Below are 16,904 nucleotides of genomic sequence, written 5' to 3' on the forward strand. Positions count from 1 at the left end.
TGATGAGTGCTAAGCAGGTGTCCCAAGGCCACTAATGTCATAAATACACCTCTTTGCTTGTAGCTTTTGGTGCGTGAGGAAAAAGATGAGCGTGTGCCACATGGTGCTTGAGTATGTTGGTGATTTGCCATACATACTCACCAATTAATTTGTTGTGAACATATATATTTCCATGGCAAATCACTGCAGAAACCCAATAACATAGTAACCTAGTCAGCCTAGGCGCTTTAGTTTGGGGGTTTTGGTGTGAAATGTGTTTTTCTCCAGTATGATGTGGTACATCATGAATAGGGCTCCCGGTTTTATGGTATTTATTTTTTTGCCATTTCTGTCTGTATTTATCCACATTTATTTGTTCCAAATTTTATCTGTATTTATCCATATTCATATCTGGTTTTGTGGAAAAATAAAGCTGAAATTACTATATTTCCACAAATAACTAAGATCAAAAGTCCTGCGAAGTCACTTTCTGTGATGTCACTTCTTGCGACACAATATGCAATTAGAGGGGCCTCTCATCTTCCCTTTCGCCCGGGGCCTCAGAAGGCCTAGGACCGGCACTGCTGGCGAGCCTCGGATCCCCCACCTACGTGCCTCTGTGGTACTATACCTGGCAGATATTGGCAGCCATCGGCAACCCCAGAACACTGCCTATCCCTGCTGACGAGGGGTGATACCCCGAAACACGTGTCCAGGGATTGCGAAGAGAGCGAAGATAGCAGAAGATCGAAAGATGATGCATCACTAACACATTACTGCATTGACCAGAGTCCTTAGGGGCGACACCGCCTGTGTGTGAGTAGTGTGCGACCCCACCCCCATTTGTAACTTTTAAGCTCCCTTGAACAGCAGGCTGACGAGCCTATGATCCCGCACCTACGCGCCTGTTTGGTACTATACCTGGCAGATATTGGCAGCCATCGGCAACCCCAGAACACTGCCTATCCCTGCTGACGAGGGGTGATACCCCGAAACATGTGTCCAGGGATGGCGAAGACAGCGAAGATAGCAGAAGATCGAAAGATGATGCATCGCGAACACGTTACTACATTGACCAGAGTCCTTAGGGGCGACACCGCCGGCGTGTGAGTAGAGTGCGACCCCACCCCCATTTGTAACTTTTAAGCTCCCTTGAACAGCAGGCTGACGAGCCTATGATCCCGCACCTACGCGCCTGTTTGGTACTATACCTGGCAGATATTGGCAGCCATCGGCAACCCCAGAACACTGCCTATCCCTGCTGACGAGGGGTGATACCCCGAAACACGTGTCCAGGGATTGCGAAGAGAGCGAAGATAGCAGAAGATCGAAAGATGATGCATCGCGAACACGTTACTACATTGACCAGAGTCCTTAGGGGCGACACCGCCGGTGTGTGAGTAGTGTGCGACCCCACGCCCATTTGTAACAATATTATCTAAAGTGTAAATGCAAGAAGAGAGCGTGTTAATGCTGTTATCTACAACTGCTAGCACTTTTTCTAAATTAGCTTGATCTATAGCCCTAAGGTGGGTAGCCGCCTCAACCTGGGAAGCTTTCCAGAATTCATTATAAACAGCATAGATCCATCTTTTAGATCTACCTTTAGCCAGTCCTTTAATAAAATCATTCAGATCAACATCATCAGTCACTTTCTGTGATGTCACTTCTTGCGACACAATATGCAATTAGAGGGGCCTCTCATCTTCTCTTTCGCCCGGGGCCTCAGAAGGCCTAGGACCGGCACTGCTGGCGAGCCTCGGATCCCCCACCTACGTGCCTCTGTGGTACTATACCTGGCAGATATTGGCAGCCATCGGCAACCCCAGAACACTGCCTATCCCTGCTGACGAGGGGTGATACCCCGAAACACGTGTCCAGGGATTGCGAAGAGAGCGAAGATAGCAGAAGATCGAAAGATGATGCATCGCGAACACGTTACTACATTGACCAGAGTCCTTAGGGGCGACACCGCCGGCGTGTGAGTAGAGTGCGACCCCACCCCCATTTGTAACTTTAAAACTCCCTTGAGCAGCGGGCTGGTGAGCCTGGGATCCCGCACCTACGCGCCTGTGTGGTACTATACCTGGCAGATATTGGCAGCCATTGGCAACCCCAGAACACTGCCTATCCCTTCTGACGAGGGGTGATACACCGAAACACATGTCTGGGATGGCAAAGACAGCGAAGATAGCAGAAGATCGAAAAATGATGCATCACGAACACGTTACTACATTGACCAGAGTCCTTAGGGGCGACACCGCCGGTGTGTGAGTAGTGTGCGACCGCACCCCCATTTGTAACTTTAAAGCTCCCTTGATCAGCGGGCTGACGAGCCTGGGATCCCGCACCTACGCGCCTGTGCGGTACTAAACCTGGCAGATATTGGCAGCCATCGGCAACCCCAGAAAACTGCCTATCCCTGCTGACGAGGGGTGATACCCCGAAACACGTGTCCAGGGATGGCGAAGACAGCGAAGATAGCAGAAGATCGAAAGATGATGCATCGCAAACACGTTACTACATTGACCAGAATCCTTAGGGGCGACACCGCCGGCGTGTGAGTAGTTTGCGACCCCACCCCCATTTGTAACTTTAAAGCTCCCTTGAGCAGCGGGCTGATGAGCCTGGGATCCCGCACCTACGAGCCTGTGTGGTACTATACCTAGAAGATATTGGCAGCCATCGGCAACTCCAGAACACTGCCTATCTCTGCTGACGAGGGGTGATACCCCGAAACACGTGTCCAGCGATGGCGAAGACAGCGAAGATAGCAGAAGATCGAAAGATGATGCATCGCGAACACGTTACTACATTGACCAGAGTCCTTAGGGGCGACACCGCCGGTGTGTGAGTAGTGTGCGACCCCACGCCCATTTGTAACAATATTATCTAAAGTGTAAATGCAAGAAGAGAGCGTGTTAATGCTGTTATCTACAACTGCTAGCACTTTTTCTAAATTAGCTTGATCTATAGCCCTAAGGTGGGTAGCCGCCTCAACCTGGGAAGCTTTCCAGAATTCATTATAAACAGCATAGATCCATCTTTTAGATCTACCTTTAGCCAGTCCTTTAATAAAATCATTCAGATCAACATCATCAGTCAGTTTAGATAAATGCAGTTTAACTGATGCCAAAGTAGAATGTCTGAGCCAGTTCTGACACAATTTGCCTAGAGAATAGGTAGTCACAGAATGGCCACTTTGAAAACAGGGTTCTGCGCTGACCCGTGTAAAACCATGAGCTAAACCCAGAAAACGATGCTGGCATGAATCAGCACTTCTGTGCCAGAGCAACCAGCCTTCGGGATCCAAACTGGATATGTTAAAGGAGGAATTCAATAATAGAGTTTGTAACTCTCGCACGGAAAATTTTGTAGTATTACCCCAACCGGAATATTCCTCTAAATCAGGAAAAGAAGGAGAATTTAATTTTTTAGGAGTAGCCAATCCAAAGCATGATGTCTGTGAAATAGTAGAATTCAAAAACAACTTATGGTTCGGGATGAGGCATGCACAGTGCAAACCCTCTGTGCCTTGCACTTGCCAGCTTTTAGAAGCCCAAATTGATTTAAGGTCAATTGTATCCTTCCACAACTCGTAGTCCCCAACAGCCAAATGGTCTAGAAAGGACTTTGAATACAATAATTTAGTATCGGTAAGTCTAACTTTGGAAATGGACTTTTCAGCCATTTTAAAATAAAAGGCATTTGGATTAGATTGATTAAAATCTGTAAAGTAAGTGAACCTTTTCAAAAAGGTAGCAGAACTGCCTTGTATAGGAGCTGGACAGTGTTCCCTCTGGGTGTAATTTACAGGGAGCCTCCTAGTATTAGCTTTATGCAGGTCGTGATTGCCAAAATGTTGATAACAATACAAATCACCGTAATTGGCAGACTCCAGGTACAAATCTTCAGCATCAAAGGCAGCATAATATTTCAAATCAGAAAACAATGATTCAACGGCTTGAACATCCCAATCATCAGACCGTATATTTTGTTTTACTACATCCCCCATAGACACTTTAAGCACAATAGGGACATTAATAACCTCAGTGGGCCCATGAATTTGAAATCAAACAGCATCCCATACAATCCCATCTAAGACAGGCCAAGCAGTGATGTTAACAAAAGCCAAGTTTCTCTGCACTCTGTGTGATGAGGAATGGGCAGCCAAAGTTCCATTGATATGTCGAATCCTAGTTCTCTCCTCGACATAGTGTCCATTGACGAGACGGAAAAAATAAAGCACAAAACCAATTGACATAAAAAGGTAAATTGAAAAAAGCACCATCCAAATATAAGTCCAAGGGGGAATCAAAAAATTATTTTTAAACAGTCTTGCCAAAACAGAAATCTTCGAGGGCTTTTTAGATGTGTGGGAAACAGTGTCAAATGAAAATCTGGATTCAGTAGCCAAGCGAGTTTGCAAATCCGGCATCGATTAGTCAGTAGGCTAAGTATAGTCAGTTTCATCATGTTGAGTACCTGGCAGTGTACTCAATGAAGGATTGGAAATTGCAGGCAACTCGAGAGCAACATCAAGCACAGGATTGGAAACCTGGGCCAAAACAGAATTTCTCAAAACTAAAGGACATGAGACTGCCGGTGTCATACTAAGAAGAATCTTGACATTGTCAATGGAGATATACCTGTTCTCCTTACGACCTGGAAGTGGTGGTAATAGGACTGTTCATGTGCCCTTCACTCCAAGCACTGGAACCGGAGCTCGATAAGATGGACCAAATTCTTTCTTGTTATCGATCTTCTCACAAACTAGTTCTCCAACTTGGGGTAGCCAGCCAACTACCGGAATCTGCAAGGCATCATCCGAGGCGGAGGGCAAATGTTCCTTTGCAAGACTGTCTCTTGTCTTTTATAGATCCTGTAAAACATTGCAATGTTCATCTACGTCAAAGGAGGCAGCTTGAGCCACCGAGTCTAGACCGTCAAGGTTCGGTACATACATCTGGATACCAAAGAGCACCCAGAGACCTTCTAGGGAGATTATTAAGAGCACGCTGCACGCCATTGAGATGGGCCAGCCAGTTCCTGCCAGTGCCTAAAACTCGAGCCGTCAAAGACTGCTTTAAATCGCGGTTCATCCGTTCCACAACATTATTACCCTCAAGTCTGTATGGAGACGAAAACTTGACTTGTACCCCCAATGAAGTTGTGGCATCCTTATATGCCTTAGAGGCGAAAGCAGGACCCTGATCCGAATGGAAGGTACCACAGGCTAAAATCCCTACAAAGATACACAAGTCTCCTATGACAGTCCGTGAATCAGCGCTGCGGTGAGGCCAGACCCACACAAAGCGTGTGCATGAATCAACTGCTACTAAGATGTACTTAAATGCAGTATCAGAAGGAAAGGGACCGCAGTGATCTAAATAAACACACCCAAGGGGTTTATTAGAAATGTACAACTGTGTCTGGGGCAGACGCGCAGCAGTTGAAGGCTTAATCTGGTGGCAAACGTCACATTGAAGGACATAAAAATCTGTTTGTACAGCCCCCGCCACCATAAACGTTGTTGTAACTGAGCTACAGTAGCCGAAGCGCCTGCATGCACAGACGCAAGACCTTCATGGGCTGTGGTAATCAGAGTAGGCCTGCGATCCGCGTTGGGAAGTAACCTCTCACTAATGTCAGGAATTTTCACATAAGGAACTTTATCAGGACTTACGTGGTATGGATACTTCAAAGGGAATCCTTTTGGATATTTACTTCCCTTGTCAGTTGCAGCAACAGCTGCCAAGATATCATCATCAATCTTACTTTTGGAACGTATAACGGCTGCAACCAAATATGTTGATACCTCTAATTTTGCTGCCTCATCGGCAAGCGAATTGCCAACAGCGTGGACTCCCACGCGCTGATGACCGAGAGTATGAATCACAAAAACGAGGGGCAACTGCTCTTTAAGCTCAGCCACTCGGGCCCAGATCATTTTATATTTTATTTTGCTACCCTTGGAATCACGAAAATCATTCTGAATCCAAAAGAACAGGTTTTCATTGTAAGACTGGACACAGTAGTAAGAATCACTCTCAATAAGAGTTGTCACACCAGGATCAGCGTACTCCAACGCGAGCATCAGAGCACGAAGCTCTTCCAATTGTGTGTTGCAGTACCCTAGAGTCTGCGTGTGCACGACTCTGGACTTGAACTCATCATTCACCATGGCACCTACAAAAATAGCGCAAGAGGAAACGTATGCGTGCTTAGACCCATGCGCAACCTGCGCTGAACCATCAGTATATATGATGCAATGGAAGTCCTCCAAAGGCCGCATAGCCAAAGGGGCAGGATGAACAAATTCATACTGTAAAAACTCCTGCGACTGTAAGGAGGCATCAAAAATATACGTGACATCCGGAGACGTCAATGATGCTGCCCATTCTATCCATCGAGGGTGCAAAGCTTTAGAATTTGGCACACTGGCTTTCGTTACTGCCTCTAATGCAGGAAACTGGATTACAACCAACATGCGTTTTCCCTGCGACAGTGCACGTTCCTTAAGAATCGCCATTTGCAATGCTGTCAAAACTTTTTCCACAGAGGAAAATCGCATTTCGGCCGAAGTGTACAAGTGTGACTTGTAAGCAATAGGTACTGTGTCTCCTTCATTAAAAGTAAGGTACGTGAAACCCACCGCCCCAGGGATGATTCTTATCACCAGGTTGGTGTGGTTATCACGGGTCAGTAAGAATTTAGATTCTAGAAGATCAGCCTGCAAAGATTGCAAGATAGTTGAATGTTCCGGCAGCCAGCAAGATTTGGTAAAAGTTGGTTGTACCAAAGCATACAAAGGCTTGATACGCTGGGCATATTCGGGAATATATGTATGCCCGAAATTAAAAAAGCCCAGCAAGGACTGTAACTTTTTCAGAGTTGTAGGAGTGCGCAGTTGTGCGCATTTCTCCAAGAAGTTAGGAGCCAATCCACTACCTTCATTGTTGAGCTTGTTGCCCAGAAACAACACTGTATACTCTGCAATGTGGGACTTTACAAAATTAAATTTGTAACCAAAGTCCGCAAAGTTACAAATTATGCGGTCAACGTGACACAGATGTGCCCAAAGTTCGTCGTCTGTGAGATAAATGTCATCCACATACGAACATGCATCAGTGTCTGTCCTCTCTAAAAGAGAGACTATACAGGCTGCAAACACGCCTGGACTATTCTTATAGCCCATTAGGTAAACAATTATAGTGGCGTTGTTTACCGCCATGGGTAAAACTGGTCCACTGGGAACTCAGTCCATCCAAATTGTGGGCTAAAAAAACGTTGACTATGTCAAGTGTGGTTTTAAAACGTTTACGCACAAGACCATCCACAAGAGCAGAGCCGTGGGTATTCAGTACTGCACAGGTATGGCAATGCGAGTTCAAATGCCGGTAATCCAATACCAAACGGTATGAGCCGTCAGGCTTGGTTACAGTAAAAAGAGGGTTATTCATCTGTGACACACAAGTTTCAATCACACCTTGATATTCCAATTGTTCAAGGATTTCCGTGACAGAAGCCTTAGCTTTACGTCGGATGGGATATTGAGGTTGAGGCTGTGGCATACACCGTAAAGGTATTTCGTGCTGTAGGGAAAATGTATCCCAACCACACTGTGTATGGTACAGAGCCGGCCCAAGAGCCTTAGCCAACTCTTCTGCAAAATGCAGCGCATGCTCTTTCGAGACTGTGTGCACAAAATAAGGGAGGATCACCTCCTCCCCTCTCGGAGCTGCGAGCATAAAAGGTGGGGGCCAGTCAGCTTCCGCTAAAAAAATGTCATATGTAGTCAGAAGACTTTCCCAAAATACCCCCTTGATTGTACATTGTATGTCACCTTCAATTAAAAGGACTATTTCATAAAGTCTATCAGGGGGAGCTACTCTAGTATCAGCTGTCTCCACAACAACATATTGATCAGTCGCTGTCACCTTCAGTAGGGGACGCAGGGCCTCTCGCACTATGGTAATCTCTGCCGCGCTGTCCAGCAAGGTCAGAGCCCATGTCTGATTCCAAAGCTGCGTTCTCACTATCTGTAGCATATCTCACTGTTAAAGCGGCAACTTTCTTTTTCTGAAACTGGGGTCTCTTCGGTGTTGAATCGTCCTGCTTGCCTTTACCATTTTTCGGGTGGGGCTGGTCGCGTCCCTGCTGGCCACATCGACCTCTGCCACCACCTCCACCACCAGTCGATGAGGCAGATGAGTCCTGAAAAGAACGAGGAGAGCGTTGTTCAGAAACCTGAAAACAATCAGATGATTTTATCGTCGCGTGATCGCGCAAGTCATAAATACGTTCTGTAGGTGCAGGCACTGGTGAAGCAGGACAAGACTCCTGTTTCTGCTGTTGTTGTTTACACTGTTTTTGTTTTTTTGGCCAATTTTGTTTTTTGGTCTTGGGCTGTTCGTCATTCTCTGACTTCGGCCCCTGGGAAGCGCTTTCTCTTTAGTGGAAAATGGCTTGACGCCCAAGCTATTGTGGCCCACGGTCTTATAAGCCGCCACAATAAACCTCTGTAACTGTTGGGGTTTGTCGGCATCAGGAACCGCATGCAATGCATTGGACACCTGAAAGCTCACCGCAACTCCCTTGACATTTGCAAGTATGAGAACGGAAACGACGTCAAAGGAGCCGCATAGGCGAATACCCAATTCAACCGCTGCCTCAGGTCCGTGCTCATCCTGAACACGTGTAATGACCGTTGAAAGGACAGTCAGGGACGGAGTACCGAAGCACCTCGCATAAACTGCCGAAAGATCTTCCCCCACGACTCACAGTCACCAATTTCTGGGGTCAAGTCCTTATGCATGCTAATTGTCAGAATCCTGTGCTTTTCACCAGGAGTCGTGTTAGGAAATACTGCTTCCAGCTGGTCAAACTTCTCAGCAAACCAGAAAGGAAAATCATCCTTATCCTAGGGGCGCTTGCCCATCACAGCGTTGACCATTACAGGACTAAGTTTCATTCCGCCCTGTCCAGCGGGAAGCGCCGCACCTCCCGGGGCCCCGCCCTAGAGATTGCAGGAAATGTATTGCACTAACGACATAATCACGCTAATTGCGACTACATGTAGTTGTCTTAATTCAGCAACGGAACACGCCCGTGCAGAGGATGAGGTGTAAATCCAGCCAAAACAGGCCATTTCACGCCTGGAATGGATAAGGGACTTAACCTCAGAGCTGTTAAAGAGTGGGGTAGGACGCCATTAAACCAAACTCGGTGCTGCAAAACATCAATCGGAACTTCCTGTGTCCTATATGGAGCATAGTCTTGCAGCACAGCAGTGGGAGTATACGTGTCGAACACATTGGTATTTGTGTTCACAGCCGGGAAGGTCACCCACGAGTAAAAAATCTTGTACGGGTAAGCCACCTCTGCACCACCACCATAATCACAGCCATGCAATCCACAGGGACATGATAATTCTGCAAGTGATTGCACACCGCAATGCGACTATGCTGCGGAATGGAAAGTGGCGACCAATCGGTCCCCCCGAACGTATGGTAGGGTGCCTTGACCCCCCCGGGAATCCATTTTGGGCGGGAGGCGTGTCTCGGCTGGTATGCCCGAAGCGGCGTAGCCGGGGCGCGCCTTTTCCTGCCCAAGAGGGGTTGTCCTAGACACCTACACCGTTGGCCACGCCCCGTAGGCGGATCGAAGGAGGGTACACGCCCTCCCGAGGAAGAATAAAGGAGCAACAATATAAGGAAGCATCCTCTTGTTCCTGTGCTTGGAAGCTGCACCTCATCGTTGCACGTGAGCCCGAGACGGAACAAGGAGCCAATTTTGAGAACTTGTAATTTTTGTGTTTCTCCTTTCAGTGATTCCGAAGCTTTGGATCCAGGACCTTGAGTCGGATAGCCGTGAACGATGCCTGGCAAGAAGGTCGGAAAGAAGGTGGGGACCGAACAAATGCTTCGCATGCTGGTGAAAGACATGGCGAACATGAAGAAGCAGATGGCGGCAATGAATGGTACAGGTAGACCGAAGAAAGTCATCGGGCCAGCATTGCCGGGAGTAGTCCCTACCGGGAGAGGTAAAAGGGGCCAGGAATAGGGCGGCAGGGGGGGAAGCCCCAGTTCCCGAGTCTCCTCCAGCGAGCCCAGTCAGTCCAGTGGAGGCCCCAGTTCCGAGCCCGAACGAGGGACAGCCGATCCCTGTGGTAGTTACACCCGTTAACGAGGGGGATATGCCTCCCGAGCTGGCCGCCCAGTTGGCGGCGTGGTTAGGCAAGAGCAACGAGGGTGCTGTGGCACGGGGAGACATGGCCGAGGAGGCCAGGTTAATAATGAAGCAGTTGCGGCAATCGAGAGATGCTGCGAAGGCACCTTGTCCTCTTGTTTCCCCGCAGAATCCCTCGGAACAACCGGCGTCGAGCGTGAGGAAGGCAGCAACAACAGATCCAGCTACTGGTTCGGGTAAGCAGCCGTTGCCAATGGTGGGGGAGGGATCGTTACCCTCAAGGAGGGAAAAGGTGGTTCAACATATCCCGATGGATGTGAAAGAAAGGATTTGGGCGGATAAATATGTGAACATGTTTTCGCTGTTGACCGATCACTATGAGATAGAGCACGTTAAAAATCAGAAGGAGTTGTTGCATCCGAGTGTATGGCGTGCAAAAATGGCGGGTTTCAGGGTAGATGAAACGATCGCTAATTGGGCCAGAGCGTTTGGAATGTTCACTGCAATCATGGGGGAACGTAGGCCTGAAGTATTGTCGGAATTAGCTTGTTACCAGACACGTATAATGGAATTTTATGAATCGTATGAAGGCAATCAATGGATGGGTTATGATAACAAATTTCGTAAGGCCAAGGAGCACGACTCATCCCTGACGTGGGATTGTTTCGACTCCATTTCTTGGCAGAAGCAGGTTATGCCGAACACGACGAAGTCGTCTTCTTTCGGCGGGAACGGGGCGGAGCCTTCCCGCCATTTTATGGCGGCGCCCTTTCGGGCGGGCGCCAACAGTGAGCAGCACACAAAGAATAACGGGAACTCGGGTAGAAAAGGGGTCTGTTGGAGCTTTAACAGGGGCAAGTGCACTAGGCCACAAGGGACATGCAAGTTCAGGCATGAGTGTGCAGGGTGCAGACAGTCTTCACACCCCGAGAGTTCGTGCAGAGCCAAGAATGGTGATACAGGAGGTAGAGGAGGGGCCAAACAGGTCTAACATCGACCGAGGGGCACCGTTACTTACTCCCGTTGATATCATGGCAATGATCCCTTGGCTGAACGAATACCCTGATCATGTCTCTGCCGGGGTGTTGCGAGACGGTTTCTCATATGGTTTCCGCATACCGGTGTGGGATTTTCGGGGGGAGGCACAGTGTAAGAACCAACTATCGGTTCAACAAAATTCGGCAGTGGTACAGGCAAAGATTGCAAAGGAGGTGGCCCGAGGTCGGGTTGCGGGTCCATATGGAAACCCGCCGGTTGTTAACTTTGTTTGTTCACCATTGGGAGTAGTCCCCAAGAAGGACCCGGGTGAGTTCAGGTTAATCCACAATTTGTCCGCTCCTAAGGGTCTTTCGGTGAACGATGCGATTGACCCGGGAGTCTGTTCGGTGCGGTATGCATCGTTTGATGAGGCCGTCGCCATGTTGAATCGCCTGGGGCCCGGAGCGCCGATGGCTAAATCAGATATCGAGTCAGCGTTCCGGTTGCTCCCGGTACACCCACACGATCAGCGTCTCTTAGGTTTTGTGTTTCAAGGACGCTACTACATGGTTAAATGTATGCCGATGGGATGCTCCATCTCGTGTGCGTATTTTGAGAAGTTCAGTACTTTTTTGCAATGGGTGTTCACCAGAGCCACGGGCTTTACGCAAGTTATGCATTACCTTGATGATTTTCTGTTCCTGGGGGCAGCTGGGGACACGGAATGTGCACAGGCTTTGAGGGAATTCTGTAATCTCATGAAACGTTTTGGCGTGCCACTGGCACCTGGCAAAACGGTAGGGCCATCTACTTCACTCGAGTTTCTGGGAATTGAGCTCGATTCGGTAGAGGGGTGCTTCCGTTTGCCCAAGGAGAAGGTACTGAAATTTATAGCCTCACTTAAAGTGTGCCTCAGCGAGAAAAAAGTAACTCTCCATCAGTTGCAGCAGGCTGTGGGTCAGCTTAACTTTGCCCTGAGAGTGATACCGATGGCTCGCCCCTTTTCCCGCTCTATCGCACAAGCCATGGTTGGCCTCAAAGAAGGTCACCACCGCACACGACTGTCAGCAGAGGTTCGCCAGGATATGCGCATATGGCTGGCATTTCTGGCGGATTTCAACGGTCGCGTCGTGTGGAACAAACCGCCAGCTTCCTCTGAGGAGCTGGGGTTGTGGACCGACTCGGCGGGGAGTGTGGGCTTTGGCGCCATCTTTGGTAATCAATGGTCGGCACGAACATGGCCGACGTGGTGGCACAATAGTGGGCTCACAGGTAACATTGGGTTTCTTAAGCTGTTCCCCATTCTGGTGGCCTTGAAAACATGGCCAGAAGGGTTTCGTGATCGCACTGTGGTGTTCTGGTCTGATAATATGACAGTTGTTGAATGTATCAATAATCAGGCAGCACGCTGCAAATGGATTTTGAGATTACTGAAAGAAATTGTCCTGCTATGAATGAGACTAAACGTCCACTTTAGGGCAAGACACGTGCCGGGGGTACTGAACCAGGCGGCTGATGCACTCTCTCGTTCCCACATGCAGGCCTTCCGGGGTTTTCTGCCCTCAGCGGACTTGGTGGCGGCACCATTTCCCCAAGCTCTCTGGTCTCTCGGTGCCCCGGATTACAAAACCTCGTGGGAGAGAGTCTAGCATCCAGGACAAGGAGGGCATATGAAGGGGCGTTCCGTTCCTATTGGGAATTTTTGGGTTCAGCTAGGGGGGAGCATTGGGGGCAGGAGGAGTATGTCCTGAAATTTCTGGTATCACTACATCAGACAGGCCGAACACTGGCAACAGCCAATAGGCACAGGGCCGCCATTGCCTTCATGGCGCAGGCGCATGCATCCGGGACCCCACATCGTCCTTTCTCGTAAGAAAGGCTCTGCGTGGGTGGCAACGCCTTGAGGGTCGTAGAGTGGATGAGAGGCACCCGATAGGTCTAGAAAGGTTGTCCCTGTTAATGTCCGTACTCCCTGCGACATGTTCATCTCAATCAGAGACAGTGCTGTTCCGGGCCGCTTTTGCATTAGCATTCCATGGGGCTATGCGGGTGAGCGAACTGGTAGCGAGGAATAAGCAGGATACGGGGGGAGGTCTGTGTCGAGAACACATTCAAATTAAGGGTGAGACGATGGTAGTCTCAATAGCCAGGTCCAAGACCGATCAGGGAGCGATCGGGGACTGTGTGGTAGTCCAGCGGATTCCAGGGTCTCCCATGTGCCCGGTAAAATGCGTGGATGAGTATTTAGCGCAGAGGGCGGCATCATGGGGGGGAAGCTTGCTGAGGCACACCGACGCCACCCCACTGACTAGGTTTCAGTTCCAGCGGGTGTTGACAATGGCAATCGCAGCAGCGAGTTTGAACCCGAGCGATTTTGGGACCCATTCCTTCCGGATAGGGGCTGCTACAGAGGCTACAGCCAGGGGTCGGAGTGTTGAAAAGATGAAGCAGTTGGGGCGTTGGTCCTCGAATTGTTATAAAAGGTATGTGTGGTTGCACATGTTGTGGAGCCAATGTCATGCACTCACGCTTCTTGTTTTCTGTTTGGTTTACAGTTTCGCGAGCAGGCTTTGCGGGGCGGACTGTGCAGTTGACCCGACACCTGGGGACCAGCAGTCAAAGATTACCGGCTGAGGGAAGAGTGGTGTGGGTCGTTGGCCACTCATACGTGAGGCGAGCCGCGGACGTATTCAGAGTAGGTGACATGATTCACGTGGCTGGGGAATACGGGTGCAGGGTGACCTTCCACGGAAGGGGCGGACTCTGTATTGACCAGTTTCAAACTTTTATGGAGGGACTGCTAGGGCGGACAAGGTCACCGCCGTCTGTAATCATAGTACATCTTGGGGGCAATGATTTGGTTACCATTGGTCAACGAGTACTTCTCGAGTTAATTTTATCCACAGTGAGTTGGTTGGCGAGAAGGGTTCCGGGGTGCACGATTGCATGGTCACACATGATTCCTAGAAAGGTGTGGCGGGGGGCCCTCTCTGTGTCAGCTTTGAATCAGTCGGTAAAGAAAGTTAATAACAAACTTAGTAGGTTGTTTCGTTCAGGCCAGTTGCATTGTATTCCACATGGATGTATTCGGGGGGACCATATGTATCTTGAAGATGGGGTCCATTTGTCCCGGGAGGGGAATGTCTTACTCATAGGAGACTTCATAGCTTGGTTAAAGAGTTTGTGTAGCCATGACCTTTAGTAGGAGTTTGTGGGGGGTCCGGATAGCCGGTCAACTATCCGGCCTGTGGCGGTAAGGTCATGATCGGTGAGCAGTAATTGGAAGATCCCTAGAGGTGGGGCGCCACCCATTATGGATGGGAGCGCCCGGGGGGAGGCGGCCATTGGCCCCTCACACGGGGAGGCGGTACCCCTCTAAGGATGGGGCCGCCGAAAAGGGAAGGCGGTCATAGGCCCCTCCCAGGGGAGGAGGGGCTACGGGCCCCTCCTGGGAATTTCCCGGGGCCAGGACGTCCGCGACGGCGGATGTGGTAAGCAGTGTGGGGTGGGAGGGGGGTCTACGCTACCTTCTAGACACCTCACACGAGTCCTCGGACGACCACTAAGATGGCGTCGAGTAAATATGGGGCCCCCGTTAAGACAAGGGAAATTGGAAGTTGGCACAGAGGTACAGTCCTCTGTGCGCCCGCCCCTCACAAGTAAGGGGGGGAGTTCTGGTATTAGGGATCTGACACCGGTTACGACCTTGCCGTTGGCCCGTAATGTTAGGATGTACAATTTAATTTTAAGTATTTGCATTTGCAGGATGTTTAGAATCGGCTAGGAGAACCTTTGTATTAGAGCTGTGTTAAGGTTAGCCAATAAACATCGTAATGTGAAAATGAAATTGTACATGATATGAAACTGTTATTTTAATGTTTTAATTTTGTTTCATATTTTAATAAATACGGCCGGGAGGGTAACTCCCTCCCGCCTTCCAAAAGTCAAGAACTGTGTCCGTCTTCCCATCCTTGGGGATTGTGTTGGGAGGGGGTGACGGGTATCCCGGCCATATGTCTACCGCGGCCATAGCGACACAGAAAGAAAAGGGTACAACAAAAAGTACGTAGCGCAACTGGGTAGTAATTCAAGGAAACCGTTTTGAAAGAATCATCGTTTTCCAGAAACAATAGCGAAAGGTGTTAAGGACTGATATAAGTACTACTCAAGTGTCATGTAATAAGACCACCAACGGTTGGGCGCCATGTAGCAGGGATTTCTGCTCATATACAGAACTGTGCATAGAGACTTGGAACCTCAGTGAATTAGGGTGTGCCAAAACTCACCTCAGCATCCAAAATCCCCTACCAGACTAGCTATCATTGTCTCACTGGTACTTACAAAACCCCAATGATTTAGACAAACCAGAACATGGACTTAGAACACCTCAGGTAACGTGGAACACATGAACACTCTTCCGTTATACTAACATATCAATCCAGAATGAGCAGTCAATGAGGACACGTGCGAGTTTGAAATGTTTATTTCTAATGCAGTGTTCTGAAACGCAGTGTCTTAGGTGGTACAAGCAAACATATTATAAGGAACAAGGTTAACAGCATGGTTACTATTCCATAAAATACAAAAGGTGAAAGCATGTTAAAATGCTAAAGTAAAGAGGTCTAAATAGAACCTCAGTTTACCCTCCTTAGCTGGTATATTATATTATATCTACAGAAGGTTTACTAGGGCGGGCCCATACCTTTGGGTTCAGCAGAAATGGATCACATCATCTTCTGCACCAACTCTCTGCATACGGATATTCATCAAGTGTGTGTCTCCTGCTTTTCGCAGTGCATTATTAATCGCGCCTAAACCCAAAGTTGGCCACAGCTGCATCCATATTATGTCTACTCTGTGCGCTGATCAATCCAAACAATAAACGCTGTGTTGAAACAACCTAGAATGCCTCGGCACTCACTGTACAGACATAGCTTACCATGCAAAGTTGATATTATAAGCAAACATGTTATTCTTGTGTAAAGCAAAATACCTAACTAGGCGAAAAGCTGTAATAACAAAATGTGTTGTGTGCAGATGCAGCAGAAAAGGAAAAATGGCGTTTAAACTTCTAACCAGCCCATGCTAACTTAACACAGTGCAAAGGTGAAACCAATACACAAGACACCTGAAATTATGACTTTGTTCTGGTCTAGCATGACCAGAAAACCTTGCTTGTCGCTTTGTGCTCATTTAACACTATTCTCACCGAATTGCATATCTCTGGTTCCATTTTTGTCATAATTTATTTATTAGATTTTACTTTCAAAATTTATGGTGAGATTGTTCTTGTTTTGTGCTTCACTTTAGTACTGCATAAATAATTTACAAATTGCCTCAGAGTTAAGCCTAACTGCGATGTGCCAAGCAACCAGAGTGCTGAGCACAGGTTCATTTGTGGATTACATGTAACTGTACTTTCACAAGGATTGTGGTTGTTTCTTGAGTCGAGTTGCCCCCCCACAACCAGTATCTCAGTTTCTTATACCCCTCCCTTATGCTACCTGAATTTGTAGGTGTGCATTCCAGAAGGTATTTGTTAGCATTTTCGCATACCCACTCATCTGGCCTTCTGGTTCACCTTAAGAAAAGAGAGAAAGAGCAATGCAAAATTTAAAAAATACTCCTAGATCAAAATGGTCTTTTTTGTAATCCTTACTTTATGGACTGCAGATGAGGAAAGAATTTTAGAAGTTGGGGATAAAACAACAATTCCAAATCCTCATTATATTTATCACTCCATTTCAGTTTCTCCT

Source organism: Lissotriton vulgaris, chromosome 3_1 (genome assembly GCF_964263255.1).
Source record: "Lissotriton vulgaris chromosome 3_1, aLisVul1.2, whole genome shotgun sequence".
NCBI classification, from domain to species: domain Eukaryota; kingdom Metazoa; phylum Chordata; class Amphibia; order Caudata; family Salamandridae; genus Lissotriton; species Lissotriton vulgaris.